Here is a 15,587-nt window from a genome sequence, read left to right as displayed (position 1 = left end):
GCAATACCGAATCATCGCCACTACTGCATGGATCATAAATACCCCAAAACATGCAGCACATTGCAGCCCATTGCCAGATCAGAATTTTCAGTGTACGATGCATCCCCTTGGTGCAGGCCCTCTCAGCCCTCCTCGACAGCAGCTACGACATTGGCGCTGGGCTCTGCATCATTGCCTCGCTGCTCCTCTGATCCGACGGATTGCCAGGATTGCCTGACACATCCTCAATGCCAGACTTGACATCGCAATCCCTCTCAATGGGATCCTCAACAATGATACAGGACCTCACACAGCAGCCTCGCCGCAACCCAGAACCATCATATAGCTTCAGCTGTGCAACACATCTTTGACTTGGATCCTCGCAACACTCCACAAACCAAGATTTAAGGTACATTGTGCAGTGGGTCTAACTGGCTGTAGCCAGCCCGCGTGCCATCATGGTCAGCCTGAACTTGTGACTTCGTCTTGGTCCGGATATCTACAGTTGATGCTTTTCCACCTTTTTCATGCTGCTTTCACTAAAATCTTTAAACTTGAATATCTCCAGTTCTACTGTTTGGATTTTGTCATTTTGGTTGTGTTTTATCTATTAAAATTACAGACTTTTCTAATCTAATGTGGCATCCTTTTGTGGTGTATTTTCACTGTGTTACTGTTTGAAATGCTGCACAAAGACTTTACACATTGCCCTTAACTGAAGCCTGACTGCTTTGCGCCAAGTTACTAGGGGGTTTAGCACAGATTAATTTATTAATTTGGGATTTACTTTTGCCTTACACTGACAGGGATTGTGGTTGCTGCTTGACCAGGGATCACACCCCAGTCAACCAACAAACACATTTCTTACACTGTTGATCAGCAGTGACGATTTGGACTTACTGTCATTTGTTTCACATACCATCCCATAAATAATTGAGGATCAATCTGAGTCCTTTTAATTTCTCCCTATTTTTCTGATTGGCTTTTTTTATTTTTTCTAAATGTAAGTTCCCTACCTCTTTTTTTTGTATCGGGGAAGGGGAGAGGCACAATGGGGATATCCTCAGCAGGGCTGATGTGGAAACTCTGGAAGGAGAGAGGGTCTACATGAAAGAAAAAAAGGCAACAAAGCTGGTCCTTTAGATAGTCCTCTGTGCCTATGAGGAAGTCTCTGGGATTCAATCCCAGCATGAGGATTCTGAGGATGGAGGATTTGATTGATTTGGGACTGGAGTATGACATGGCTGTGGGCCCTAAGCAGGAGCTCCCCGGGGAGGAAGACCTTTTACCCACTGAGATGGAACCCAGTGTGTGGACAGGCAGCAGTGTGTCTTCTGGGAAACTGTCCCCAGAAGAGCCTGCAGGCAGGAAAGCAAAGAGGGATTTCAGGCTTCAAATGACCAAACTGAAAACAGGATAAGAAGGCCGAGAGAGCCCCGGCAAAAAAAATACTTCTGGAGGGATGAGAGAAACCTACTAGAATTAGAGATCAACGCCCGACAAGGCTCTGAATCCAGCAATGGTGGCAGCTTACCTTTAGAGTCTGAAGGTGACAAGAAGGTTTGCATATCCAAATACCTGGTACCCAACTATGTGGTGGTGGATGATATTGCCAAATGGCTTTCTGCATATGAGGTTACCCTGAGGGTGCCAGAGGACCCCTGGTGTCCCCAAGTTATACACTGGCCAACCCCTGGGTCTGCCCACCACTGGGGGGGCAGTGTCCTCTTGAAGCATTTAGAATCTTAGCCAACATGTGTTTCATTGCCTCAGTTAATATGTACATGCAACTTTTTCAAGGCTCCACTGTGATAATCCCAACCCACACAAAAGTAATGGAAGTGAAAATTCTAGTACAGCGTCTCTTGGTAATCAATTAATAAGGTTCACTCACATATTTCTGTAACTGCAACCATCCTCCACAAAAGCACCGGATCCTCGAGTGATTGAAGACAGTGGAGCCTTGAAAAAGTCGCATGTACATATTAACTGTGGTGATGAAACACGTGTTGGCTAAAATCTGTTTATGAAGAACCAGAGGAAAAGAAATAAAGGAACAAAGAAGCTACTCTGATTTCTGTTTACATTTGCTTTGACGTACAATAGCTACTGCTGTCATTTGTTCTGTTTATTTAAACGTGTTCTGGGGATTATAATTATGTTTGTTTGTAGCTTAGACTACAGGTTTTGGGAAGGCTAGTGGTCCTCTCTACCTTACAGCACTGTGATAGCTAGTGTTAAAAATAGATACAAAGTGAATACACCCATTTAGGCGCCATTTTCCTGTGAATCATAACACCGTTTTCGTGTATCAATCCAAGGACAGAAGAGTGGACTCCATAGGCTAGGTAGCTAGCCCCCAGTTCAGCTTCAGGAAGACAAAATCTGCAAGAAGACAAAATCTCTGCTGAGCCCAGCTGACGAATCCCAAATGGCTTTGTTCTGGCCCCTCTTGGTGGCTTCTGGAAGATTGAGTCCTAACCTTCAAGTGGTGCACAAATGTTCCTGGACCCTTGGCTGCACAAATGTTCCTGGACCCTTGGCTGCTGAACTCTTCCCCTTTTCAAAATTGCAAGACTGGACACTAACAAACTTTTTTTTAACTTTTTGCCAGCACAACCAGAGGCTACCACCGGACCACTGTTGAGCCGCAGTCACCAGCATCAAACTGTTGGTCAAACTCAGTTTGCTGGTTTAACCCGCTGAAAGGATCCTGACATCCAGGAAAGTTTCTAAGTCCGAATGTAGAGGACTTTACAGGGACCAATGTTGAGCAGCATCCCGATGATGACGACAATGATTTCCAGGGCCCCAACTTTGGACTCTGCCGACTTGGAGTTTTCACTCTTTCAATGTCAAGAGCCTTGAACTTCCCACTGCAACCAAGGCTCCCACCGAGGTCCTGCGCTTCAGTTGGCTGCCCTCAACAAGCCCCTCTTAAGTTCCAGCCTGCAATCCACTGAAGACCTAGTTAATGATGACTTTGCTCCAGAAAAAGGACTAAGTCAGAAGGTTGACATTCCACTGTAATGAACCTGGCCCATGTATTAGATCTTTACTCTATCACCGTCAGCCTTAACTTTTGATTTTGACCTGGTCTAGCGAGACCAAATGCATTTCACGGTAAACAACGTTTACCATGAAAAGTTACAACGACCGCGTTTTAATTCCGCATTCCATTACTCCGAAAGTCGGAACAACGACTTGCGGATGGGGGAGAAGGTGTTGGATTTAAAATCCAACACCTTCCCTAATGTCCGCGCAGACTGGAGTTGGAATAATTAATTAGACTATTCCAACATCCAGCGCCCCCCCTCCGCAAATCATTGTTACGACTTGCGGGGTAATGGTATGCGGAATTACAACGCGGTAGTTGTAACGACCGCGTTGTAATTCCCTGCGGGGAAAAAGACTGTGGGATAACGAGGCATATTCGCATTTCAACACTGGAATGTCTAGTGCAAAGGTTCTTAACCTTTTGACTGCTGTGGACCCCCACTGAATCATTCCTGGAACCCAGGGACCCACACCGAGTCATTATTGAGAGCCAGCGACTCTCAGCCTAGGCAATTTCTTTGATATGAACATCAAAACAATATGCAAAAATACAAAATCAAGTATAAATCAAGCAAATGCTCAAATATTGAAATATTTTATTTAATGTACATTTGAATATAGAAAACTTTTTCACATTTTCAATTTTGCTTTTTCATTTGTATATACTTTATTCATTTTAATGTATTAATTTTAATATTATTTAATTTTGTAAAACATCCGCTGACCCCTTAAAGAGGCCTCATGGACTCTCAGGGGTCCTCGGAACACAGGTTAAGAACCACTGACCTAGTGTATTTTATGTGCACATCCATAGACTTACACATTTGTGGGTTTCAGAGACTCCTCTCTGATGCCTCCGCACCTTGGAAAGGGACAGAAATGTATCCTAACAAAGGTATGACTACATTTATTTCCAGGGTGCAAAGGAGAGAGGAACGCACATTTGCATGGTTGCATGTGAAGGGTGTTCTCCATGGAGAAAACTATTTTGCCTGTGATTAAACTAATGGACCATTTAAAAAAGGGATTGAAATCACCACATTCATAATTGTACTACATTATAATTGTGTATGTGGAAATGCCTCTCTATTTTTAGAGGGAGAAATTCACAAATGTTTTCCAGAATTATATCTTTAAACCTGAAACCTTGACTGTGGCATATTTCCAGGAATATTTCTGTAGACATGTGTACATTCAGGGCCAGAATGGGTCAGCAACCAGCCCTGCAGCCCTGGCAGATTGATGCTCAACCGGCCCTGGGAGCAGCGGGAGCTGAGGGTTGGGGGGATGTGCTAGCAAGAAGCACCACTCCCACTTTTGTTACAGGGGGCTGATATTGCCGCACTGTTGCAAAACCAGCCCCCATTGACAAGACCGTCTCACACAGCCACAAAACCGGCTCCACCCCTCCGGCCCACCGGTGAAACACCGAGTGCTGGCCACAGCCAGTCCGGCCCTGTGTACATTCTTGAATGTTATACATCAGAACTGATGCAAGCTCGAAGAGTTAGGCTGTAGATTTATCATTTTTGTTTGTGACTCCGGTTCTTTAGAGCCTGATTCATAGTTTGACACACATGCTCCTCCACTCAATTGTGGCATAGTGCCCTGTGCACCATACCGTTTGTCTGCCCTCTCTATTCCGAGTTGGATGGACTATTTTCTGACAGCAGTGCCCTCACATAGCCCGCCATGAGAACGCTTACTATGGAGTAGGGATCCTCAGAATAAGGACATCAGACTGCATGTGCCAATTAGAACAGACAATCTGATGGAGGTTATTTTCTGTCTGTCTATCAGCACCACCAGAAAAAACATGGCAGTTATCAACAGAAATAAAGTAATGGCCCTGCACACCCTGGGTGGAAACTTTCCCCATGTTTGGATATTAATTTTGTTTTCAGAAACATGCTCCTGCTTTGGGAGTTTGTTTCTGAAAAACCAACAAGGCCAGTGAACAACCACCTAACCGACAGTAAGCTTGTAGCGCCTTCAGAGGAACTGCCATGCCGGGAGGTCCTCTGAAGGCACAGAGATTGCTACTGGGCCTGTGGTGAGCTCTGAATTTGGCAAGTGGTAGTCAATGAGGGTGGCAGGCATAATGTCCTCCGCCACCCTCACAGATGGGGGAGCCATTAGCCAATCTCTAACTGGGCCCCTTAGGCTCCAGTACCCTTACTGAAGTACACTGAGAAGTAAATTGACCACAATGACTATTGCTCATAATGATAATAATATCCTCATTTGTAAAGCGCGAACACTCGCCCGTAAGAGTCTCTAGGCGCTGGGGGCCGTTGGGAAGATTAAGCATGCTATTGCCCAGAGTCACATGGTAATGGGCTAATCTGTCGCCGGCGCCCGAACCGTGATCCCCAGATTCCGGAGCCAGTCGCCTTGGCCGCTGCGCCACACCTTTTCCCTATGAAAAAGCATGTGAACCCAGGCGCTTCCTTATTTTCTCAATAAACTTTAATTCAATTAAAATCAAACAGCTTTTACTACATCTCCAGTATCTCTCAAACTACTGCTGATTTCACTGCCTACTTTAATTTAGAAACAGTGGATAAGTGCTGAAGGTTATGTACAAGCTGAACAACTCTTTTGCTCTGTGAAGACTCACCAGCACAAGCACAGATGCCTGGTTGATTCATTACAAAAAAGTCATACATTTACTCCTGTTGGGCTACTCCTACATTTGGAGTAAATTCTGAACTGTTTTTCAATTCCCAAAGAATGTAAGCTGCAGACATCATTGAGTACTCTAAGGCATATGTATTGTACCAGGAAATAAAGTGAACATGTGGCAAGTGAAGATGGCCTTAGTAAAGGTTTTTTATTTACATTTTCTCATGTCGGTAGTAAATCTGCATGCATTTCCAGGATGCCAACCTACATGCAAACCACAGGTGATCGCTCATGTCAATACAAAGTTTTTTGATTTTATATATATATATATATATATATATATATATATATATATATATATTATCTACTGGCGGTCGCCAGTAGATAGTTATAGTTAGGATCGTGTTTCCATAGGAAATCCGCAACATTCTATTTGGAATAACTTTGGCGCCGATTGACAAATCCTCGCGAAATTTTCAAAATAGGTGGGGCGCTCTGCTCCGCTCCTTCCCTGAAAGTCTCGGGGGGATTCGTCAAGCGGGGGCTGAGAAAAAGGGGGGGTCCCAAAATGCGTTTTCCCCATGCATTTTTCCATAGGACCTTTAGTCCAAGCTACAGCCCGAACGGCTGAACAGAATTACTTGAAATTTGGCAGAGAGGTAGTCCTCAGGTCAGGGATGTGCCTTTTGCAGGTCTGGTGTAAATCTGTTCAGTATTTCCTGAGAAAATAGCATTTAAAAGCATATATATATCTATAAGCGTGCACCGTGCGCGTACGGTAAAACTTACCGTACGCGCACGCTGCCGTGCGCGAGCGCGAATCTGATTGGTTGTTCGATCTTAGTAAACATTCGAATCGGTCGAAACCAGGAAGTGTCGGCCGTCATTTTGTCTCTCGCAGTCTGAGGGGGTGAAATCCAAAGGTGGAGAACGTGAAAAGGGGGCAGGGTGGACAGTTCCTGACCCCCTAGCCTTTGTCAGGGGGTCCCAGAAGGACCCCCAAGGGCCAAAATGTCCTATAATTTTTTTTGCGAAAAATCGAGTACGCGTAGCGTGCGCGTACAGTCGAAACGGAAAAATTCCGCAAACTGCGTAACATGGGCACGCGGTGCGCTTTGCGCACCGCGTGCCCACAGTGCGTGCACGGTGCGCGATGCGCACCGTGCGCGTACGGTACGCGCACGGTGAAAAACCTTAAAGAAAAAAAAAATATATACATAACTTAGCATTTAAAAAAACGTACAAATTCACTGAAAAAACCATAGGTTTCACACACGTTATAGTTAGGAATTAGCATTTTAAAAACCTTGCAAATTCACTTAAAAAACCATAGGTTTCACACATGTTATAGTTAGCTGGACATTTCACTCGTGAAAAACCATTGAAATTCCCCCGTTATAGTTAGTGCAGGCAACTATAACTCACGCGACCGCAATCCTCTGCTAATGACGTCAGATATTACATCACTGATGACATATGTGTCCTTCTGAAAAAAAAATATTTGTAATATATTTATAGCTAAACATTAATGGAAGAAGACATGGGTAAATAAGTGTCTAAATACAGTGATGTAATATCTGAGGGGGAAACAGGGAGCTGGTCCTTAGAAGGAAGGAATCAAAATGGATCCTAGACCTCGAAACTAAACAGCCTAAGGGACACAATCAGGATGAGGAGATGGCGACTCACTTGATAGAAGAATAAATGTGAGGAGGTGGGCCTGAAATGGTTTTGTGACCATACGTGCTAAAACTCATGATGTGTATGTGAATGTACCTACTTATGTATATGCAATGTTGTGATTTTATGGTTTTAGAACACTGTGTGCTCTAACTAATTTTAATTTGAACTTTCTCTTTTTATGCAGGAAGAAAGGAAGGGGCCCATCACAGCAACACGAGCACAGTCACGGGCCACCTACCCTTTTCTTCAATATCTTAAGGAGAGCACCGACGAAGAAATTAGATAAGAACTTTCACAATTATTTTGTCACTTCAGTTTTCACGGTTATAACTCGACTGCTACTCACTTATCATGGCTCTTTGATTATTTAGCCACTAGAGCGCAAGCAGTACTTATTTGTCCAACAGGACGTTTAGACTGGCAAACATAGTTCACAGATAGAAGTCCTCAGTGCGCGCCCCAACAGGTAGCTACACATACCTAGAAGGTTTGCACGCCACTTGGTGCTGATATATACGAACACCTGTGATATCTGTCTGTACTGGCTACATCCGAAACAAGGAAATGGGAACTCTTTATCACTCAGATAGATACTCCCTTCACTGCGCACATAAGCAGATAGCGGTTTCAAAATTACGAGGTCTGCATACCATGTGAACCAAGTACCAAATATATGCACTCAAAAAATTGAGTATGTTTAGCATAATTACACTGTTGTAACTGGGTTTGGGAACAGAACCAGCAGTCCCGACGTGTCACTTGGCATTACCTATGTATGCAATTGATTTAAACTGCATTACAGACAATTGCCAGTAATTATGGCATAAAACAGTTGTATGAATATGACATGTTCCAATATGGCGGCTATGCACACACAGAGGCAATACCGGGAACAGGTACAGAATCAGCAGACCTGACATGCCACTTGGCATTATTCTTGTATGCACTAATTGATGTAAAACTGCATTTCAGATATTGGTTGGTATTTAGGGCATAGAACAGTTGTATGCAATGAATATGACATGTTCCAATATGGCGGCTATACGCACACAGAGGCACTATCCTATTGTGAGTCCGTTTTCTATGTTGAGTTGAAAATCAGTATGTAATGCACTGGGTTACTGGCGCTCGACGTGTGATCAAGAGAGTTTACTCTCGAAACGCGTAACGTCGGAATAAAGATCGTTGATTTACCCTGAACTGAGAGCGCGCTTTACAATATATATATATATATATATATATATATTACCTACTGGCGGTCGCCAGTAGGTAGTTATAGTTAGGACCACGTTTCCATAGGAAAACCTCAACATTCTATTTTGAATAACTTTGGCGCCGGTCGACGAATCCTCGCGAATTTCTCAAAATAGGTGGGGCGCTATGCTCCGCTCCTACCCTGAAAGTCTCGGGGGGATCCGTCAAGCGGGGGCTGAGATAAAAGGGGGGTCCCAAAACGCGTTTTTCCCATGCATTTTTCCATAGGACCTTTAGAACGAGCTACAGCCCGAACGGCTGAACAGAATTACTCAAAATTTGGCAGAGAGGTAGTCCCTAGGTCAAGGAAGTGCCTTTTGTAGGTTTGGTGTAAATCTGTTCAGTAGATTCTGAGAAAATAGCCTTTAAATCAATATATATATCTGAGCCCGCTTACGGTACGCTTACCGTACGCTTACGGTAAGCGTACGGTGGCGTGCGCGAGCGCGATTCTGATTGGCTCTTAGATCTTAGTAAACATTCGAATCGGCCGAAACCAGGAAGCGGCGGCCGCCATTTTGTGTATTTCACTCTGAAAAAAAAGAGTGAAAACAAGGAAAGGGGGCAATAAGGAGAGTTACAGACCCCCTTACATTTGTGAGGGGGTCAAAGAAGGACTGTAAAGTACAAAGAAAACATTTATTGATTTTAAAAAAAATCACGGGGTACGCGTACGGTAAGCTTACGGTAAGCGTACGGTAGAAAAAAAAAAAAAAAAAAATGAAAATCAGATTTAAGTGTTTAGATATTAGGGGGCTCTAAAAAGAGCCGTTGTGTTTATGAAATGATTTTTTAGTGGTACCTACAAGTAAGTACAGATTTGTTGACGTGCTTTCTTGCTTTGTCATCGCACCTCGTGCCCACCGTGCGTGCACGGCACTAACTGCGTAAAGTGGGCACGCGGTGCGCGAAGCGCAACGCGTGCTCACTGTGCGCGCACGGTGCGCGAAGCGCACCGTGCGCGCACGGAACGAACTGCGTTAAGTGGGCGCGCACGCCACGAATGGCGTAAAGTAACTTAGCATTTTAAAAAACGTACAAATTCACTGAAAAAACCATAGGTTTCACACACGTTATAGTTAGGAATTAGCATTTAAAAAACCTTGCAAATTCACTGAAAAAACCATAGGTTTCACACATGTTATAGTTAGCGGAAATTTTACTGATAAAAAACCAATGAAATTCCCCCGTTATAGTTAGTGCAGGCAACTATAACTCACGCGACCGCAATCTTCTGCTGATGACATATGTGTCTTTATGAAAAAAAAATATTTGTAATATATGTATAGCTAAAAATGTATGGAAGAAGACATGGGCAAATAAGTGTCTAAATACAGTATTAGCATCAGCAGAGGATTGCGGTCGCGTGAGTTATAGTTGCCTGCACTAACTATAACGGGGGAATTTCATTGGTTTTTTATCAGTAAAATTTCCGCTAACTATAACATGTGTGAAACCTATGGTTTTTTCAGTGAATTTGCAAGGTTTTTTAAATGCTAATTCCTAACTATAACGTGTGTGAAACCTATGGTTTTTTCAGTGAATATATATATATATATATATATATATATATATATATATATATCCACAGAAGAAGCTGCTCCCAGCATTGAGGCGCCACACACTTCGTGTTTCAATATCCTTTATTGGAGCTTTCACAGGGAAGAAGTAGCGTGCAGCAAAACATATTCTTCAGCCTTTGTTTCTATTCCATACGCGTTTCGGGAGCCATCTCCCTTGATCACTGGCACAGGCGATATTGGAGCGCGGCAGCAATGTTCACAGCGCAGCTGCGCTGATTTTGAATGTTTCCGCCCTGTGGGCGTGGGCAACAAGTGCATGATGGTACCTGGAGTTCTTTAATAGTAAAGTTGCCGTAAATCTCAGTAATTCATTAAAATTCCACAGTGGGTAGTTAATACTGACACCCCATTCACAGCCCTGAAATTGTCAAACTCCAACTGGACACGGAGTTCCTGCAACGTCTCTTCCTCTTTTACGTTGCGGATCGGCTCTTCCGCCGTGGGGCACCTCTCGGTCCGAGCAAGACCGAAATATATCCACAGAAGAAGCTGCTCCCAGCATTGAGGCGCCACACACTTCGTGTTTCAATATCCTTTATTGAAGCTGACACAGCGGTTGTGAATGCTCTGTGGGGCCTCCAATAAATAAGGGATACAAAGCACGCCGTGTGTGGCGCCTTCATTTGGTGAGCAACCTTTCTATGAATATGTAGCGGCTGGCTCCGGTCGCGAAGGCGCCCCGCTGCGGAAGAGCAGCTCCTCATCGCCTGTGACTGGTAGGCGTGGATGGAACGACGTGTCCTGTTGTGAGAACCTTAAGTGAGCAGGGCATCCACATTGTCTGTCTGCAGCAACCCACTGGGTAAAAGAAGAAAATTGGGAGAAAGCACAGCGGCATCCATCGGAACTTCTGAAACCAGAATGCACTTGGTACAAACGCCCACTGTGGCAAGACTTACCTGTCAAGTACTAAACGATGTCACTTCCTGCCGCTAGCTTTCCCGTAGCCAGGCTAGTGAGCAAGGGCGGACGAGCCCGAAACGCGTATAGCGATTGGCGCATTGAAGCTGACACAGCGGTTGTGAATGCTCTGTGGGGCCTCCAATAAATAAGGGATATAAAGCACGCCGTGTGTGGCGCCTTCATTTGGTGAGCAACCTTTCTATGAATATATATATATATATATGTGTGTGTGTGTGTGTGTGTCATGTGTGCTTAATGCAGCCACACGCACTAACGTTTTTGTCACTGCTGCTGACCACTCTATACAGATTAAGGATGCATAACACATTCTCTGACTGAAGGCGCAGCGACATGGCATGAGACCTCCCTCGTCCAGGCAGCTCTCTGATTGACAGGCAGCTCTGTTGTTGAGCCTTTGCGCAGGCAGGCCACAGTCACCCACGCTGCCTTCGTGATAGGCTGTGAGAATGACTCATGCAGGGGGGGTGCGTGGGGTCTAAGAATAGAGCCGCGCCAGGTCGGGGCTGGCTGCTGCGTGCTGCAGACTTAATTTCCCAGGGCGAGCGGACTGCTGTTTAACTCAATCTTCCTACACCAGGGAATTTAGAGCAGCCTGTTAGGAGGCAGCACTGAAATATCAAATTGTTTGCATTCCTTCGATCGCCCACACTTATGTGGGGAAATATTTTGATTAATAGAATTCCATCTGGCTGCTTGTTCCGCACTTGGTAACATTGAAATCTATATTAGCTGGGCCTTGGTGACTTGTGTGGGAAAGATACCAAATATATTCTCGTCAGGGCTCAGATATGCTTTTCTACTAACTTAGAGATGTTAAAAAAACTGTACGATCATGAAAACGAGGAAAGCACGCCTGGAAGAGACTGCGTGTTGGCTACATTTGGTGAAGCAGGGACTTTAAATAAATATTTGGTGTATGGTATCAATTATATAACAAGTCGGCAGGAAAGTCCCCGCTCATTGCCGGGCCCAGGGCTGAAAGACCTTGGATGTAAAACGAGAATTAATCAGATGCTGGAAATCAAAATTATTCTAACTTTTTATTCATCAGATTTCAATTGTGATTTCTTGGGAGTCAATAATGAGATTTTGTGTGAGTTTTCAAAGCTTTAATAAAAGTCATTTAGTAAATATTTCATCATTCTCTAAATAGGTAATCGATTAATCAGTAATATTCATTCATTCATTCATTCAAAACACTTTATTTCAGTCAGCCACTAGGATCATAATAGTACAATTCACCACACTATAGGACTTACATCACAGAATAAAAATACATCAATTATTTCCTGAAAACATAAAAGTATATATAAATACACATGATTATAAGCATGAGAAAATGTCATTAAAATGTCATTAAAACCAAAATAAAATATTTGAATGGAACATACATTGATGTGGGATGTCAAGCAAGAGAGCAATGCAGAGCTTTTCTGCGAAGCACCCACATTGCTCCCAAGAATTTAGCGATAGAAATAATCATCTCTCATCAACAATCATCTGATCTGAGAATGCGGAGGGCTTCCTGATGGTTCTGTACACCTATTAACCTGCAAATTGGTACCAACCAATTATGCAGAGGAAAAGAATAGCCAGGGCAGGCGAAGAAGAAATGCGAAACACTTTCCATCTGGTGGTCACAAATGGAACAAGTGGTGCCTCCTACACCCTTCCAACCCTGATGTAAATGTTCTGAGCAGTAAAGTGCCTGTGTGAAACTAAAAATTGAACTTTCTGTGCAATGGGACAGTCACAACGTCTCAAAATAACTCCCACTCCGAAGGGACTTGATATCCATATAATCACGGGATAATTTGGTGGTAGCTGATGTCCGAGCTTCCTCAGCCTTCACAAGTGACCATTATTTCATTTTAATATCTGCCTTGGATGGAAATACAGAAGTGTTTGGTTGGTCCCATAAGTCATGAAGCTCTAATGAATACAAGACTGACTTCATATTTGTAGGCCATGAGATTTTGTTAATGTGATCAGCCTTCATGACATCTCAAACTGTCAACGTATTGGCCAGTTCGAGAGTGGTCCACATGTGCCTCCAGTATAAGGGCCGCAGATGAATTTTGTCCTTGGCCCTAGTGACACCTAGGCCACAAAATAATGCGTATAACAGAGTACTAATTGGGAGAGATATCAAGTTCCTTAAAAAATCATTCTCAGATTTGAAAATGTTATTGTGCTTTGAAAACCCCCAGAACTCATCCCCGAATAAAACTGACCCCAGACCCTTCATCTCATAGATTTTAAGTGCTGGAGAGATGGGTTGGAGTAGGAAGTCGAAAACTCCTTGAGTGTTACACCAAAAATCTGCTTTAACCTAGTATTAGCCATTAATAGTATGCGGTTGCCAAGACATACCCTCTGCAAAGGTAACCCCCAAATAGGCAAAGGAATCAAATTGTTCTGAAGCAACTCCTTGCAAAATTAATTTACTCTTTAAAGATCTATGCTGGTAAAAAGACATCACCTTGGTTTTCAAAGTCTTGATTTCCAAGCCCCGGTCCGCACAGAACTCATTGAAATGAGTCAATAGTTTCTGGAGATCAACAAGGTGTCGTCAGTGAATAGGAGCAATGGGGTTTTGAAGCCAGTCAAGGATGGAGCATCTGCTTCCAATTGTACCAGTAGAGGAACGATGTCATTGATAAAAAGTGAAAATAAGTTGGGTGCCAGCACGCAGCCCTGGAGCACCCTTTTACAGATTGGTACTCTTTCGATCAGCTGGGTCTGATGCCCTTCCCATCGTATTTGTGCATAATTATCTTCATGTAAACAAATTAAAAGAGCTAAGATCATAGGGGGTATTCCCAAATCGGCCAGGATATTCCAAAGATTGGGTCTTGAAATCAAGTCAAAATCTGATTTTAGGTCGACAAATGTGACATAAAGATTTCCTTCATGAATCAGCACAGTTCTCCGGCAAATTAACATAAAATCGAAAAGGCTGGTCAGTGGATGAAACCCTGGTGTGGAAGTCTGCTTGAAAACAGCTAAGGATATTGCTCTTGTCCATCCAATTGTGTATCTGATTAAGTCGGCATTGGCCAAAGAATTTCTGGATACAATCTATAAGGCTTATTGACCTGTGGTTGCATGGTAAGGCATGGTCACCTTTTTGTAAATATGGGTAAACCTATAGCACCATTCCATGAATCGGGAATGAGCGACCCCACTGCAATTGCATTGGCCAAGGCTAGGATGTAAAGAGACCAGGGCTCTATATTAGTTAAATAAATATTGGCTGGAATACCATTCGGGCTCGTTGCCCACCCATGTGAGACAGAATTCAGAGCCTGTAAGATATCCAAAATTTCAAACATCGGCGTAGTACTGAAATTGGACTAGGGTACTATGGAATCCATTGGTGCTGAAGTGTCTGCAGGATTGCCAGCATATAGTTTAGACAAATATTTTACCCACTAATAGGCAGACATATTATTGGCCAGAGATAGTGTCGCTCCAGAGCAATCCCGAGCCACCAATGCCCAAAATGTGGACCAATCAGCAATGGAACATGTGTCCAAAAGGGCACTTCATCTCTGTTCATCCCACTCTTCAGTGATATAATATAGAACAATTGCATATAGCCCATTCCATACAAGCAAATCTATTTTCTAAGTCTAGGGAATGAGAGAAAAAGTATCTTTAGAACCCATAAAGAGTTCCAAATCGAGAGATGAAAGCATCAAGCTTAAAGGAATTTTTAATCAGTTAGCACTTCCATAAGGAGCAGTTCACAAAATCCAGTAATGTCCCCGAGCAGCATAGATTCAGGTAAGGGAAAATTTCAGCAAGGCTTGGCAGAGAGTCTAGAAAGGATCTGAAGAATCTCCACTCTCCAAAAAGGATACACTACTCTAGGAACACAATCTAATACAACATTTTGATATCTATCACTAAGATTAGATGGTGAATGCTTTTGCCTCCTAAGCAAATCAATGCGTGGTGTCATCATGGGAACAGGAAAGCTTCCATCCTGTAAACAGTTCAGAACATAAGGCTTACAGACATCATGTGCTAAAACAAAACATTTCATAAACATTGTGCAAGTTGAGGTTAGGTTCACACTGTTCATTTCCATTACAAGATAAAATAGTATCTCACACATATAAACTCATGCAATTCTCACACATTCTAACTTGCAAAGTTTACTTATGAAGAAACATGTTACGGAAATGTAACTACACAATTCAATACATTATTGTACACTAAGAAAATATCACTAAGGGAAGGTCGAAATGTAATGTTTTCTATTAGTTCATGTTCAGGTCAGCATTTTGGAAGTCTCTCATATTTCATTACTGACATTCCTGACCTTAGGTCAAGGAATAGGAAAACAAAATGCATTCAAGAGTCGTTCTAATTTAATTTATGCAGCTATGACAGCCTACTGCTCCTACTTGGCTGTTATATGCAACGTTTCGTTTTTGTGGCCTACACGTTACTTCTACATGTTAATTGCGTTAA

This window comes from Triturus cristatus, chromosome 11 (assembly GCF_964204655.1).
Source record: "Triturus cristatus chromosome 11, aTriCri1.1, whole genome shotgun sequence".
NCBI lineage: Eukaryota > Metazoa > Chordata > Amphibia > Caudata > Salamandridae > Triturus > Triturus cristatus.
This window is presented reverse-complemented; position numbering follows the sequence as displayed.